Source organism: Amyelois transitella, chromosome 29, assembly GCF_032362555.1.
Source record: "Amyelois transitella isolate CPQ chromosome 29, ilAmyTran1.1, whole genome shotgun sequence".
In the NCBI taxonomy this organism is placed as follows: Eukaryota; Metazoa; Arthropoda; class Insecta; order Lepidoptera; family Pyralidae; genus Amyelois; species Amyelois transitella.
The window spans coordinates 2,738,502-2,756,165 of NC_083532.1; the positions used below are offsets into that span (position 1 = coordinate 2,738,502).

General features: G+C 33.2%; 1 protein-coding gene across 1 annotated transcript in view; it reads right to left on the reverse strand.

Annotated features, from left to right (window-relative positions):
- LOC106129482 (uncharacterized) overlaps positions 1-14,033 on the reverse strand; it is a 43,093-nt gene extending 29,060 nt beyond the window's left edge. The window contains exon 1 of the mRNA XM_013328051.2: positions 13,639-14,033. The gene's annotated coding sequence lies outside the window, so the exon portion shown is untranslated. The remainder of the gene's footprint in view (positions 1-13,638) is intronic.
- Between the last annotated feature and the right edge of the window lie 3,631 nt (positions 14,034-17,664).

The following is a 17,664-nucleotide window of genomic DNA, read 5'->3' on the forward strand; positions in this document are numbered from 1 at the left end:
CTATACAAGATTGATCTTAAAACGTGCATAGGACCGTGGAGAATAAAGAATAAATATAAAATTAGTATCTGCCTACCCCTCCGGGAAAGTGGCATGATTGATATGTATGTAATAATAAATTTCAATTTATCTAAGCATTATCTAAACAATATTTTTATAATTGATGGCGATATGATTAATACCCATATTATAATTTAAAAATTTTTTTCATTCAATATAATATAAAATGTAACCTCCATGTTGCTTTATTCAATTCATTTGATGTGAGATTATTTAAACTGTTATTTTTTATCCATAAACAACAAAATAGAAATAGGCTTATAAACTTAGGATTCTTCTTTTAGGCGACGGGCTAGCAACCTGTCACTATTTGAATCTCAATTCTATCATCAAGCCAAACAGCTGAACGTGGCCTTCAGTCTTTTCAAGACTGTCGGCTCTGCATACCCCGCAAGGGATATAGCCGTAATATTTATATATGTAGTAATAGCATGTTTTCAATTACACATATAAGACGAATCTAAGACTATCTTAATAATGCTGTTTGTAAGATGAAATAAACACTACCCATTTGGGAGTCGGCTAAAACTTAAAAAAATCCCGATCCCATTCCAGCTAATATTAAAAATCTGAAAGTAAGTACGTTTGTTTCTTCCCTTGTCACGCGTTACTAAACCAATCTTTATGAAATTTTGCGTTTATATAATTAAGACTAGCTTTCCGCCCGCGGCTTCGCCCACGTGTAATTCGGTTATATAAACAGGCTCCATCTTTTTCTATATCTACCACAGCATGAGGAATATAATTCCCATTAACAAACAAAATTTCTTGAATTATTTTAATTAGAAATTTTTTAACTAAAACTATATCTATGGAAATTAACTAAGACTAATAAAGTAACAAAGAAATGAATAAAAAATGAAGAATATATTAAAAAATCAACTCACACTATAAAACTTATCCAACACTAACTAAATATTACTATCAAAAATATCAAATCTAATGAACAAATCAAAAATTAACTGAAATACAGAGTAAAATAAGTTAAATAAGTCAAGTTAAAAGTTAATGAATCAAACGAAAATAATTTCAAATCAAAATATTTGTAGTGTGTAATATGTAGTTTCGCGTATGTCCGCTAGGGGCGCTGCTAAAATTACACGATAAATTAAAATATTTTACGCTACCTAGCTAAATGACGGTAACGAAACCATAGCGCGATCTATCTCGATGCCAACGCCATCTATCGAGCATCGAGACAACTCGTGATAGTTAATAGAAAATAAAATTCGGGTGTTTTATTTATGCATACCGATTACGCCGAGATTTATGGACCGATTTACGTGATTCTTTTTTTGTTCGGTAGAGTATACTTTCAAGTTGGTCCCGTTGTTACCTAGTCAGGATCTAATGATGGTATTCCAGGGAAATCAAACTCAAATTAAGTATTTGCGTCTGATAGTCATCATCCCATGTGAATGAGCTGATGATGGAAGGTACAACTCCTAAACGGTTAGGAGTTGAAAGAAAATTCTTACGAAGTTATACGTACATGTGAGGCTATTAGGTTGACCTGATAATAAAAAGTAAATCTCATTAACGTTAAGAATTTAGGTGAAAATGGATGCGGACAAATTTCGTAGCTGTTTGTATGGGTAGTGTTAACACAAAATAGGGATTAAAAGGCGTGATGTTATTAATGTTATGCATGTATGTACATAATTATGTATGTTATTATGTATGTTAAAGAGACGACTGAAAGTTGTCATACAAAGTCTTTTTTTTTAAGGATGGGAAATCATCAAATGACCTCTCCCGCTCTGGGTGGAACGGAAGGGAGTGTCAGACTTTTACTGACTAAAACCCACCTCGTTCCTTCAGTTGCCCTTTGCGTTCCGGGGCCACGGCATCTCGTTAGAACTTTCCCGCAGCCCCGGCTCAGTTTATCCCGTTTCCCCCCCCTTGGGGGTTGACATTTCAAAAATCCCTTCTTAGTGCTCACTTATGTTACTAAAGAAACCTCTGTTCAAAATCTCAGACTCCTATACCGAGCGGTTTCGGCTGTGCGTTAATAAATCAGTCACCCAATCGCACCCCCTAAATCACGATTGGAGGGTAGTTTGAAAAAACTTATAATGTCAAACATATTTACTTGCCTATGTACGTGTTCATGCCAAGTTTCAAGTTTATAAACCCAAGGAATAAGATTTTTCATAGAAACGTTTTTACCCCTTTTCCCCCCCCTTGGGGGTTGAATTTCCAAAAATCCTTTCTTAGTGCTCCCCTACATATCCCAAGGAACCTACATTCCAAATTTCAGCTGTCTACGACCAGTAGTTTCGACTGTGCGTTGTCTGTCAGTCAGTCACTCAGTAACGGAAGAGTTTTATATATATAGATTACCTACGGACAAAAGGCACCATTTATCCCGGTAAAACTTATAATTCGCGTGAGATTTGCTTAAAACCTCTATTCTTTATTGGAAGCGCTAAATTCTCGCGGACGAAACTGCAGGTAAATACTAGCTTATGAAATAACTTTAAAACTGAGAATGCAATAATTACACATTGATTGATGATAGAAAGAATTAGTAAGATGACCATACCGACTATGATTGTGACCACAATAGGCGTAGCGTGTGACCATCGAAGCACATCGACAATGACCTTACCTCCCGACATGGTCTGTTCACACGCAAACTTGTTTGACTCAGTAAACAGGCATACGGCCCACCCCAGTAAATGCACTCATCATTCCGGCTAATATGGGAAAATACACATTGATCGAGTCCAGTTTTAACCATGATGTTATAGGGTTGTGTAGGTAGATTGCCGTGTGGTTGCCGGCACCAATACAAAAAAGAATAGGACCACTCTATCTCTTTCCCATGGATGTCGCAAAAGGCGACTAAGGGATAGGCTTACAAACTTGGGTTTCTTTTTTAGGCGATGGGCTAGCAACCTGTCACTATTTGAATCGCAATTCTATCATTAAGCCAAATACCTCACTAATCTAAGAAAATAAGTGAACTACTTACGGGATAAAGCCTATATGTTATTTTGGGTCTTCACCTACCTACATACCAAATTTCATCGTAATCGGTTCAGTAGTTTTAGCGTGAAACAGTAACAAACATCCATACTAAATTAATAGCATTAATTTTTTTCTATTGATATTTACACAGAAATATATTTACTTTTCAATTTCAATAGATAGAATGCGCAAGAACACTTCTTTAAAAACTCTTATAGTTTTTAGCTCCCAAACAATAATTGCCGAGACACAGTATAAAGAATGTTTAGTGAAGCGAAACAGTTGACAGTTAGCGTAACAGCGCATCGCACGTGCTATATAGTTTATTTTTCTTCATTATCTTCTTATATTTCTTACGAACTTGCGAGTGCCTGTGGTTCCCGGTACCAATAAAAAAAAGAATAGGACCACTCCATCTCGTTCCCATGGATGTCGTTAAAGGCGACTGAGGGATAGGCTTATAAACTTGGCATTCTTTTTTAGGCCTATCATTAAGCCAAACAGCTGAACGTGGCCTATCAGTCTTTTCAAGACTGTTGGCTCTGTCTACCCCGTAAGGGATATGGACGTGATCATATGTATGTATGTATGTTGCGATTCCTCTTGTAGGCGATGGGCTAGCAAATTGTCATTAAGTATTTGAATCTCAATTCCATCATAAAGCCAAACAGCTGAACATGGCCTATCAGTCTTTTCGAGACTGTTGGCTCTGTCTACCCCGTAAGGGATATAGACGTGATCATATGTATGTATGTATGTTGCGATTCCTCTTGTAGGCGATGGGCTATCGAATTGTCATTAAGTATTTGAATCTCAATTTCATCATAAAGCCAAATAATTAAACGTGGCCTTTCAGTCTTTATAGGACTTGTCTCTAACTACCCCGCAAGGGATATAGACGTGACTATATGATCTATGAAGTTTCCTAGTGCTTTGCTTTCTCCGTAAGGAGAGCCTGTGTTCGTCTATTACAAGTACCACGATCTCGGAGTGGGAAAGTCAGTCAATTATCAAAAACGACTGCCTATCTGACGCCGGGTTCTGTCCAAAGAGGTTCAACCTTTTAGGTACAATGCCTTCCACAATTATTATTTATTTACTTGTTTTTGAAAGAATAATGATGCCTCTAATGCCAATATAAACACATAAAGTCATACGTCTACCATCCTTCTCTGAAAGCAAATTTTGAAAAATCAATTAAGGGAAAACCAAGCTTTCTTCTTAAGAGCGATAGGTAAGCAACCTGTTTGTATTTGAATCTTAATACTCAACGTGGCCTTACAGTCTTTACGAAACTTAAGCTCTATCTACCCTGTGATATAGAATTACATGTATAATGTAAAGTGATTATATATAGATCATTAAGCCAAATAGCTGAACGTGGCCATTCAGTCTTTTCAAGACTGTTGGCTCTGTCTACCCCGCAAGGGATATAGACGTGATTATATGTATGTATGTATTCAGTATGTATATATTATGTATATTCATAAATTCTTATAACAACGGACGGACGTCCTATTCGAATAAACTTATTTTTATCTGACCCGAACAGTTTAATTCAGCTTGTGACCGACAAACAATTGAACTATGTTAAGAGGTAACACTATAATTACATAATTATAGCGTAATCCTACCTATACAAATTTATCTCCGCATCGCACAAGCCCGCGAACAATAGAATTACACAAGATTCACACACTATAATGTGCGTGCGTATAGTTGGTATCTGGTTCCATAAATACTTCGAGAGATCTTATACAGTTTTTGCCTTAATGTTGTTTTTTTATACATTTTATTTTGTGTGTGTGTAACAAATAAATTTTATCTATACATACCTAAAAATGTGTTTTTCTGTAAATAAAGTATTTTTACTGAAATTGATAGAGAGACATGATAAAATAATTTATTTTAATTTCTTGTTTGTATGTATGATCACACTTATCTCCAAAATACTGAACTTAAAACTGTCGTCAATCGCTTTGTTTCGACTCAGTAAAACACTCAAAGTTTGTATAATCAAAAGTTGGTCTATTGAAAAATAAATTATCATCATTTGAATGAACTCAGGTCATGAATTTGACATACGAACAACTATCCTACTGTATATTATTTATTAATGTGAAACTTTAAAACAAAAACTTCATTCTAAGTGCGCCATACAAAATCAATTAAATGACCCGAGTTATGTGCAAAAAAGCGATTTCACAGTTGCGTGGGTGCAACCTCCGACAAAAACTTATTGACTTACTGATTGCGTTTTAATTGTTTTGTGCTTTGACAAAATGGTTAAAATAATAAATGATTTTTATTAACTTATCAATAAAACTAACTTTTACCCGCAAATTTTCCCACAAAAAAGGTTCGTGTAATGTACATATTTTTTTAATCTGTCCATATCTGTCAGGAATTGCTATCAATAATATTAATAAATTATTACACGTCTTTTTGTTTGTTTGTGAACTTTTTATTGCACATAAAAAAGATGTCATTAGATTAATAAGAAAATGTACATTGGCGGACTTATCCCAATCGGGATTTCTTCTAGTCAACCAGAATAAAATAATAAAATAAATAAATATGTATACATTTACATATGTATATTCAAAAAGGCAGCGTACTTATATAAAAGCATTGAGAATGCGTTGCTATAATCAATTAATTTCCATTTAATTAATGATAAACAAATACATAATATATATGGATATGTTTCATAATTCATGTATGTTATGTTTACTTGTATTTTATGCTCCAATCAAATAATTTATTTCTTTCTTTCTTGTTCTTTTTTCTGTATACAGTAAAGAAATAAATAAACTGCATTTCTTAGTGACAAATACACTAACTATTATATAACTTAGAGGTCACATGGCCAATCAAGACTTGCACACGCCCACACTATCTTGATCTCTATGTGAACGTGAAGCGAAGAGACGTAGATATCAAGTTAGACTGGTCGCCTTGAGTTAGTTTCCTCGTAGGCGCAATGAATGATTTGCGTATTAGCGTAGTGATAATTCGTATGTTTGGCTTAGGCGGATGTTTTGGATAGATTCAGCGCTATTTAACCCTCCAGGTATAAAGATGGGGTACCTATTTGGTGTACCTTTCATTGATATTATGATCAAAATCGTAATTTTCACATGTTTTAAAACCTCATTTAATATTGTCAACAGTCACAGATTATATTCGGCCTCAATTTGAAGACATTGAGCTGGTGTCAACTAGCAAAACCAATCTTATAATCAACAACACAAAGATCGAATTTCCTTGCCAAAAGCTACACAACCTTTGGGAAAACTTCGATTTTCCTCAATAAGTTTTCAACTTTACGACTATAGGTTTAAAGTCGACTTTAAAGTATATAATATTTCAAAATGATTTTTCTCTTAGATATTATTGTTGTTCTCAATTTGTATATTATGTGAATGTATTTGAATATGTATGAAGTGATGTCATTGTATGTAATAATACTATTAACCCACGTTAAAAAGTGGTGTGTGATGATTCTTCTTTTAGGGTAAGAAATCTGTCATTATTTGAATCTCAATTTCATCATTATGCAATGCTGCTAAACTTGAACTTCCAGTCTTTGCGAGACTGTTGGTGCGGTCTACTCCGTAACGGATATAGATGTTACTATATTTATATATGTAAAAGATGAGTGTTATAGTGAACTAGCTGTGCCCGCGACTTCGTCCGCGTGGAATAGTTATTTTGGGCAACATTGAAGCCCTCAAGGATGAATAATTTTCCACGTTTTTTCACTTATTCTATTATTTCTTAGCTCATAATAGTTGCAGCGAGATGTTATATAGCCTTTTTGCTATAAAGCCTTCCTCGAGAAAATGGTCTATTCAACGCAAAAAGAATTTTTCAATTCGAACTAGTAATTCCTGAGATTAGCACGTTCAAACAAACAAACTAACTCTTCAGCTTTATAGTATTAGTATATTGATTGATTTATTGATACCTGATTGAGTAAGCCTCGAGGTGAGTTCAGGACTTGTGTTACAAGATACTAACTCAACGATAGTATATTTTGTAATAAATAATTATATTAGATAAACACCTATGACCCAGGCAATATAACTTGAAAACAATCACACCAACCTAAAAATATATTTTTTCGTAACAATTTCAACAAATGTTTTCTTGGAAAACAAACTTCAAATAATTGAAATGTATGTATGTTTGTTGAGAAATTTGATTTTATAAGGAAGATGGAGGCTATCTACGCCTACGGCTTTTAATAAAGCTAAAACATATATATGTTGTAATACGAATTAGAATCGATTCGGCTTTATTTTGACGGCCTCTGTGGCGCAGCGGTAGTGAACTTGTCTGTGACACCGGAGGTCCCGGGTTCGAATCCCGGTGGATTGAACCCGCATGATGAGAAAAGAACTTTTTCTGATTGGCCTGGGTCTTGGATATTTATCTACGAGTATATAAGTATTTATTATAAAATATAGTATAGTTGAGTTAGTATCTCGTAACACAAGTCTCAAACTTACTTCGATCACATCTTAAGGGTTTATGTTATAGAGATATTATAGACGATGATAACAAAAATTGCGATCTCATAAAAAGTTAAATTCAGATTAGTTTATGGTCGAATTTAACAAAAAAAAGCAATATTGCGAGATACGGAATGTCTAATCGAGATCAAAAAAGGATTTAATGACATTATAAATCTGATTCTATCTGGTTTTAAAACACCGCAATCATTGAGCAAACTTCTCATAATTAACAGCGCTACGTATAAGGTAGTCTCGGCCATGTTAGGTGAGCGTGTGACAAGAAATTAATATGCCTTCTCCTTAATTTAAATGCATTTTATAAAATGAAACTGATTATTTCTAAGCCATTTAATTTCTTTTTATTTTTAAAATTTCTTATTAGGTACTTAACCATAAATTCAAATTTTTATATTGCTTATGGTACATACATTGAATCACGCTTCATTCCCGAAAGGTAGGGCTTATTGTTATAATTTATAAACAGGTATTATGTAAGTAGTAATTTATTTTTGTTTTTTTTTTATTACTGACATTACGTATGTTTGATTTAATAAAGCTTAGTATAGAGACGCATAGTAGTCACAACTAACTAAGAATTTTTCTTACTTAGACCTGGTAATTTTTTTTTAATTAAAATATTGTAATAAAAATTTGTATGTTTAGAACTATTTTTTATCATTAACCTTTATACTGAAGTTTTACTTGATAAGTCAATTGAAATTTGAAAAAAATATATCATTCCAAAATAACATTTAATATCAAGAACTTTTGAAAAACTTTAGTAGTTTCGTTTGAAAACAATAAATAGTATAGAGTTTTTTGGTCTAGTTCTAGTCCATTGACGACAAACAAGTGTTGCAGCAAGTGTACCTACAAAATCTCAGGTCGTAAGCTGTGTGTGTTTGTGTAAATCTTCTTCATACAAACATCACGTAGGATTACGCAAACCGCCTTCGCCCGCCCTTGCTACAAGTGGCTTCGATTCCATGCCAAACACAAAATAACGATCATGTAGAAAAATACACGTTATATATGTATTTATTTATCAACTGTATCAATGGTGAATATAATTTGGTATGCAGTTTCTGTAACCTTATAAAAAAAACACAATGAAAATTCAGTTCTTATCTGATTAATAATAATACTCGTAAAAAAATAAATAGAGGACATATTTAACAAAAATTGTTTTTTTTTGTGTCAATTTTTAATACAATAAAAGAATTTCGTAAATATCAAGTCTAAAATTATAATAATCACATCCTTTAAGTTCTAAAACTAAGTAGTATGTTTTCCTCAAGTCATCAGCAAATATGTCTCGGTAACCTTTTATTATTTTTATTTAATATTTTCCAAGCCTAAGATATGTATCCTAGAAGAGATTGCATTTGCGATAAGGCATTCTGTACTGCAAATATTATTATTAAAAAAATTATCTTTAAGTTGCAACTCCATCTCTTACCCATGGATGTCGTAAAAGGTGACTAAGGGATAGTCTTATAAACAGGATTCTTCTATTAGGCGATGGGCTAACAACCTGTCATCTCAATTCTATCATCACGCTAAACAGCTGAACGTGGCTTATCAGTCTTTTCAAGTCTGTTGGCTCTGTCTACCCCGCAAGAGATATAGACGTGACCATATGTATGTATGTATGTAAGGTGCAATACTCTCTTTATATCTGTAACCTCAATATTTTGTACCTTGCCCACAGACTGAGCCAGCCTTGTCTGAACCACGTATATGGGGAGCTTGTGTAAGCAACAAGTAGGTAACATGTACTGGTAATCCTGCGATACTTAATGGGCCAAGGCTTACTTCGAAACAGATTGGAATACCTATATCTTCTGTTAGTTCTTGCAAAATATGACCTGATCCCAGGCTAGTTATAAGTACTTTATCCTTCTAACGTTAGTCCCGGCTGAGTTCTAACCATTATAGAGAGGAGCCCGAGGTGCGCCTATAACCACAATCCAGGTAGGTAAGTCAGGTTTTACCCGAGGTCCCGAGCAAGGGAACCTATACCATAATATAATCAGTTATACAAATCATACAAGCGTATTAGAAGCGTCTATTATAAACATTACGGCATCAACAATCCGTTTTGAAAATTTTGCGTTTTTCCCGCCAAATTCCACGACATTAGTATAACTTATCTTAATTAGTTAATAAATTCATGAGTATTAATATTTTTTTCTTAAGTTAGGTATATATCATATCAGATAGGTTTACTAATAATACAACTTACACTCCAAACAGCTTTGATCTTAATATTATGAAAATAGACAAAAAAAGGAATGTCATATACCCATAAGTATACTATATATTACCAAATTACTTTTTGACTAGATTAAGGTAAATACAATTTGCAGAGATAGTAAATCTTTCGACAAAACAAAGTCCATTTTCACGAGTTTAACGACCTTGGTTCTCGGCACGGAGAAAATAACAACTGGAGTGCTCACTGTTATGCATGGCTCGAGATTTTTGTCTAAAAGGGGCAACATTTTACCAAGCACAGGCTGTTAGAATGTAACCCTTAATTCATTAAGAGATTTTTTTCTCTATTTAATCAAGACTTTTGCATCTTCAATTTGAGTTCATTGACTCTATAATCTCTATCCAGTCGCCTCAGTGTGCAAATTTTATTACAATGAATGTTTCACTGTAAAAGCATCGTTTAGCATTCAAACTAAAGAACGTAATTTAAAAAAAGCCGTCACTCTTTTCAATCATAGGATCTAAGTAATATATTTATGAGTAAAAACAAAGTAATGCACTCTCCATTGAATTCATGCTCCAATCTTCACGGTCAGTCATTAGCCGTATACGTATAAGTCTCGTTAGTCGCGATGCGATGGACGATCGACCGCAGGCCGGGACATTGTAACATTTGTGACAGTGTGACCACACCTTTCCTTTCATTTATAATGTCTAATTACTACATTACATACATCCCGTCTTACCTACAGAGTAGAAAGAGAAAAAAACTAAAGTCTAGTCTTCGAAAAGACCAAAAGGCCACGTTCAGCTGAATAGCTTAACGGGATTGAGATTCATTTACATGGTAGCCAATCCATCTCCTAAAAGATAAAACCTTAGTTAAGAATCCTTTCTCTTTGCATTTTTATACATAGATATTCACTTCTATACCCCCTACGGGGTACACAAAGCTAACAGTCCTGAAAAGAGTAATAGGCCACGTTCAGTTGTTTGGCTTAGTGATAGAATTGAGATTCAAATAGTGACAGGTTGTTAGCTCAGCGCCTCTAAGAAGAATTCCAAATTTATTAGTATTTTCCTTGATTAATCTGCACGATAAGAACGCAGCTGGCACGCATTTCATACCAAAAATAACAACCATAAAATTAAATAATTTTATAATAACCGGATCCCCATATAAAGCCAATCAAAGCCAATCACTAGATACCCAAAATTTGGGTACAATTAAATCCATATAATACTGTATACGGAATACAATGATTCATAGAAGGAAGTTCACTTACCTTGGGATTGCTTCGTTTGTTTAAATATTATTGACTTAAGTTCTTTTTAACACGCTTTGAAAAATATTATTTACTAAAGTAATATTATAATTTGCCTTTACACTTATAACGTAGTTTATTTTTTCCTTTTTATAGAAAGACGTATTAACCTATAAGTATTATTTTCCCTTAAAAAAGCCCAAAAAGTTCCCTTTAAAACATCAGCTTGAACAACGGCAGGTGCTAACAAAACCATTGGAGCGTGTTAGTTGCGCCCGCGCAGTGTGGGAGACACGAGTCAAGGTTGTCGCCCACCGCCAGTGACGTCACGCTAGCCGGAACTTGACTCTGAATAATTTAATGAAATAAAGGGTTTGTTGCGAAATTTTCAAAACAGATATGCATACTAAAGGCATATTAAATATAATTTAACCCCTTTAAATGTGTAAATCGAATCGATGACGTGCCCGGTTTAAATGCGTATGCGCATAAAAGGCACATATAATGTATCCCTTGCGGGGTAAACAGAGCCAACAGTCTTGTAAAGACTGATGGGCCACGTTCAGCTATTTGGCTTTAAGATAGAATTGAGATTCAAATAGCGACAGGTTGCTAGCCCAACGCCTAAAAAAGAATCCCAAGTTTGTAAGCCTATCCCTTAGTCGCCTTTTACGACATCAATGAGAAAAAGATGTAGTGGTCCTATTCTTTTTTGTATTAGTGCCGGGAACCACACGGCACTCATCATCATATGCAATAACCTAAATGAGCAGGTTTCCATATTTTTTTTTTCGCCAAGTTATGAGAATGGTTACAGAGTATCGGTTAGGAAGCCATTGTACTGGACCGCGGTATGATTTGAACCTTGCTAAAGATTTTTCGGTCGGACATTTTAACCGTTTTACCACCGACGCTATGAACTGGACTTTTACTAGATTTTTAGTTACTTACAGCTTACAAGTCGAAATTTACTACTGCCAACGATTTGAAAATGACAAATTATTAAAGAATTGTTAAAAGATGTAAAGTCAATTTTCTTTTTCATCACATGAACGTGGCCTTTCAGGCTTTGTGAGACTGTTGGGTCTGTCTACCCCGTAATGGATAAAGACGCGATTATATGTACCTATGTATGTTAAAAGATGTAAGATTAAACCAACAATTCAATAGCAAATCACCATTGTTCTTTCGTGTTATTATTTTCCTTATCAGAAACATCTCAATTGATTACTTGAAACGATATTTATGAAGGTTTTCTACAATGAAATAAAAGATAATTCATTTAATGACGTAACATGTTTTGAAGTCACACATAACACTTTGCAAATATCAGTAGGTACCTATAATGAACCATCTTAAGCAATACATACATACATACATATATACATACATACATACATAAATCACGCCTCTTTCCCGGAGGGGTAGGCAGAGACTACCTCTTTCCACTTGCCACGATCTCTGCATACTTCATACTACATACTTAAGCAATAAAGATCAGATTAACGTGAACGTAGATGTGCCGTGTGGTTCTCAGCACCAATATAAAAACAGAATCTCCACGATCTATTTCCCATGGATGTAGTAAAATGTGTGTTTTGGGCTGTTTGAAGCTATTAACACGATAGAATGAAGAAGTAGCTATCATACATATAATTATCTTGCGGGGTAGACAGAGCCAACAGTCTTGAAAACACTGAAAGGCCACGTTCAGTTATATGGCAAAAACAATGGAATGGAGATTAAAATAGTGACAGGTTGCTAGTCCATCGCGTACGAGAATAATCCCAATTTTATTAGCCTTTCCCTTAGTCGCCTTTTACGAGTATGACATACTAGGGAAAGTTATGGAGTGTTCCTATTATAAAATGCCGGGAACCTGATTAGATAAATGAATGTTGTTTATTTCCTTTGTCGTCTTTTACTACATCCTTCAACTAACTAAATCTGTGTAATTTGTTCTGTATATTTTATTTATTATCTATGGGAAAGAATTGAAGTGCTCTTATACTCTAGTGCCGGGAACCACACGGCTATCAATCTTCCACAGAATGATAGCATATATCCCATAGATAGGTTTTGCAAGTATGATGTAATGGCAAAATGAATCAATCTCATCTGGTTGCAACATAGTATGTCTGAGAGCATAAATTAACATACTAACCACTCACGTCTCTTGCAATGTACGGAATAGACACAAATTCGAATAAGTATAGGCTATATCTTTTATGCGTTAACGACATTGTACTTTGAAATTTTTAGGGTTTAGTATCGATATATATTTGGATAACAGCTGCCAAATTATCATTAATGACAAAAAATGATCCTTCGAACCGGATATTTTGTTTCCGATTGCTTTTAAAGGGCGCAGTAGACGAGTTTTGTGTGAGTCAAAAATTATAAATAGTTATTGATTCGATTGTCTAACTTTACTTTATACTAAAAAGACAATTCAGGCGTACTGTTAATTTTAAGCAAACCATAACATTTTTAAACGTGTATGTAAAAAATTATAAACGAGAAAATAAAAGGGCTATAGTAGATAAGCAGTACAAATAAAAGCCTAATTATTCTTTCCAAGCTTTACAAATAACAAAACTTACCTTATAAAATTCCTATTTTTAAATCCAAAACTGACCACTACACAAAGGTTGTCACCTCTAACATCAAGATCTCCGCCCACACACAACACTCGTCCTTATTTGCATTCACATTAAAACCACATTCCTTTGGTCCAAACAAATTAAAAACTGTTCACATCCTTGGACTGGCCGTATGCTTTTAAAAAATGAATTCGATTTAGTTTTAAAATTAAAACTAATGAAAAAAATATGCTTCGCTAGTCGCATGTGATTTTTAAATTTATTTATCTTGTTTTTGGAATAGTTTTTAATTTAAATTTGGAATTTCGTGTTCGTTTTTGTTCGTTTCGGCTCGCATGGCGGCCGCGCGCTTAGCTTCGGAAGTTGTACTGACTGGTTGCGCAGACGCAAGCCTACGGACTCAAAAGGTTGTATGTTTAAAGTTGTTTGAAGGAAAAATGTTCTTAAGCCTTCAATGTAAGATGGGAGATGATGTCAGAAGGATATTTAAAACTTGTTTGTGTAACTGTATTGATGAGCTAAAGGCTCTCAGTTTTAAGCAGATATGATCTGAACAAATTATTATTTATTGGGTATTGGGTAACTCTACCTAATAATATCTGAGGCAGCTGCATTTAATGGCTTTTATCAAATTAGTTTTGAGGATTATCATAATTTTTGAACCAGTTAGGTACTATTTGAATCTCAATTCCATCACTGAGCCATACAGCTGAACGTAGCTATTCAGATTTTTCAAGACTGTTGGCACTGTTTACGCTGTCAGGGAAAAAGACGTGGTGTTTGTTTATAAAGCAGAAGTCTGTGGATCTCTCTGTGACGCTTTCACAGCTAAACCGATTATGATAAAATTTTATATAAGCTAAGTTAATTACTCGATACAGGCTTCTTTAACCTAATCAATTCAACATAAATATGTAATAAATAAGTTAAATATTGAAAAATAAATAAGAGATAAGTTTCTTCTGTTTCTGGGAATTTCCACGGGAGCGCAGGTCCGGGCAAAAGTTAGTTATAGTATATAACTCTCGCTAAGTATTACGTTATAACACGCAATGTTACCGCGTTAAGTAATATTTACGAGTTACAAGAATCCTTCAATTTTACTGCACATTTTATTGTTTCGAAGAATTACGTTAAATTTCTTTAAAAGGAATAACATCATAATTATATTTTAGACCTTATGTGTAATAATAATAAGATTCAATTTATGAATAAACCTAAAAGAATTTACAAAGGCAGTTTAAATTTTATGTTATTTTGTAAGAAATGATAAAAATTCTGTAGCTTTTATCTGTGTATTAATTTTTACGAAAACACAAATATAGTCTCGTTTATATCCCTTGCGAGGTGGACAGAGCCAACAGTCGCAAAAAGGCCACGTTCAGATGTAAAGCTTAATGATTTATTTTCATTTTAACAATGTATTAACAAACATAATATGTAGCCCGGATTTTTAACCAGTAAACGAATGACCCAGTTTTGTATTTAAAAATAATCTATACTAATATTATGAAGCTGAAGAGTTTCTTTGTTTGTTTGAACGCGCTAATCTCAGGAACTACTTTACTTTACTACGGTTCGAATTGAAAAATTACTTTTATGTTGAATAGACCATTTATTAGGGAACGCTTGAGGCTATATAACATCACGCTGTAACTATTCGGCGCCAAGAAATAATGGAAAATGTGTAAAAAAACGGGGAAAATTATTCATCCTTGAGAGTTTCAATGATGCCCAAAATAACTATTTCATGCGGACGAAATCGCGGACACAGCTAGTCTAATTATAAAAAAAAGAAATAAATAATTGAACTAGGCCTAATTAGAAACTTGCATTGTAGGCTTCTCACTCGAGCGTACTACGTTTTATAGCCCAATCTTTATAGCTCAGAAACAAAAGACATCAACGCGTCATAGTGAATTCTTATTTTTTTTATCCAGGATACTATAGAATAATCTTAGTTAAAAACCAAAATTAACCTGCCAAATGAATAAAAATGAGAATGGTGGATGTGATATTGAAATAAAAAGATGAAAAGTTTGCTTAAGTAAAACAGGTGCCCAGAATGTTAAACTTAATAAAATTTGTAATGGTTACACTACATTTTAAAATGTTACTGCTATGTGGTCTCCAGTACTTTAGAATAGAAACACTCCATCGTAAAACGACTAAGGGATAAACTTGAGATTCCTCTTATAGGCGATGGGCTAGAAACCTGTCACTATTTGAATGTCGATTTCATCATGAAGCCATACAGCTGAACATGGCTTATCAAAATTTTTGAGACTTTTAGCTCTATCTATCTCGTAAGGGACACAGACGTGACTTATAAATATGTATGTTTGTTATTTTATATTTTACGGTGGAAAGCCTATGATTAATTTACTTTTGTTATTTCTTATTTACTAACACAAAGTCACGCCATCTATAATTTTTGGTCAATTTATTTCGTATACTTTGTAAAAAATGCTCATTTTACTTTGTAATTCAGAGCGTTTGCGATAGATGGCGTTATCGTAAATAAACTTTATATTATTATGTATCAAAAACTCAGTATATTCCACTGAGATATAAATAATAATATCCAATGTACAAATTTTTTTGTTCTTCAGTTTTATTATGTGTTTTATATGTTTTACTTATTACACAATATCACGTCTTCATTCCTTACGGGGTAAACACTATTAATTAGTTTTAAAAAGACTTAAAAGCTACGTTCTGCTATAAGTCCCTTAAAAGTGAAGACACAAGCGGCAGGGGAAATAAAAATACAACATTTAAAAAAAAAATCAATTTATTTGACATAAAAAAACAAGATTTAATTTAAGAAAATAGATTAAAATAAATAATCCTAAATGCTAAAGTATCATAGAATAAAAACGGCCACATAGCCTGCGTGATCCTAATTTAGGATCGTGATTATTTCAATATATTTCGTTTAATTATACTACATACTTATCTATAAAAAGTGACTAATATAATTACGTCCAATATGAATTATTTAACAGATTTCGATGAAATTTGGGTTACGGATAGAATAAATGTGGAATTTGAACACCTAGGTAACCAAACCTAAAATTGAGAAAATTCCCATGGTCAAGAAAATCTAGATTTATGATAAATAGTTTTAAAATTAGGATCTTTTTAAAATAACATTCACATAGTTTTAAAGTATAAGAAAATTTTAAATAAATGCTTAGTTATCTTTACCTTAAGGTCTAAAGTCAAAAGTTTGAAAATCATTTATACCTATATAGAAGTTATATTTTTGTGTTCAGAAATACGAAATATCACACAACAGGGCTTCCTTAATATTTTAAATTGATGACCTAATTATTAAAAGAAATTAAAATTATTTGCAAATCTTTAAATTAAATATATCCTATAAAAATATTATTTACAACATCAAAAATTCGTTCATCTCTTACTCTGTATGCATTCAAAAGATTAGTCTATATTATATACTCCATGGACTAAGATATAAAAAAAATATAAAATTTGTAGATAAATTTAAAAAAAACTATAAACATACATTTTACGATTAATTTTAATTTTTTCTGTCGCATCACAATAATTGAAGTAATTCATCATTTATGTGTGGTATTTCATGTATAATTTTTTCACTATTTTATTAAATCTTAAAATTTTTGTATTTGAATTCGAAAGATGTTGATACCTGTTCATTAACAGCGCCATCTAGTATCGTATTACCATACAAAATTTTTCTACCGCGTATAAATTTTAGTTTCAACAAGTTCTTATATAGCTTTCAAGATATTCGGTAATATTGAGTATGCACTCAATATTACACTCACCTCCTAAATACGTGATAGGCATCAAAACTACACACTTTACTTTTCCGTGCAAAAGTTCCTTTCAAAAATCACGTACAGCGCCATCTATTGTTACTTACTGATCAGATTATCGAACCAGGGCGCAAACCCCTTTATGTTCGCGTAAACTCCTAGTAAATGCTCTCGTTAGCTTATGTATTTAAGGCCCTATTGGTGTAAACAATAAATATCT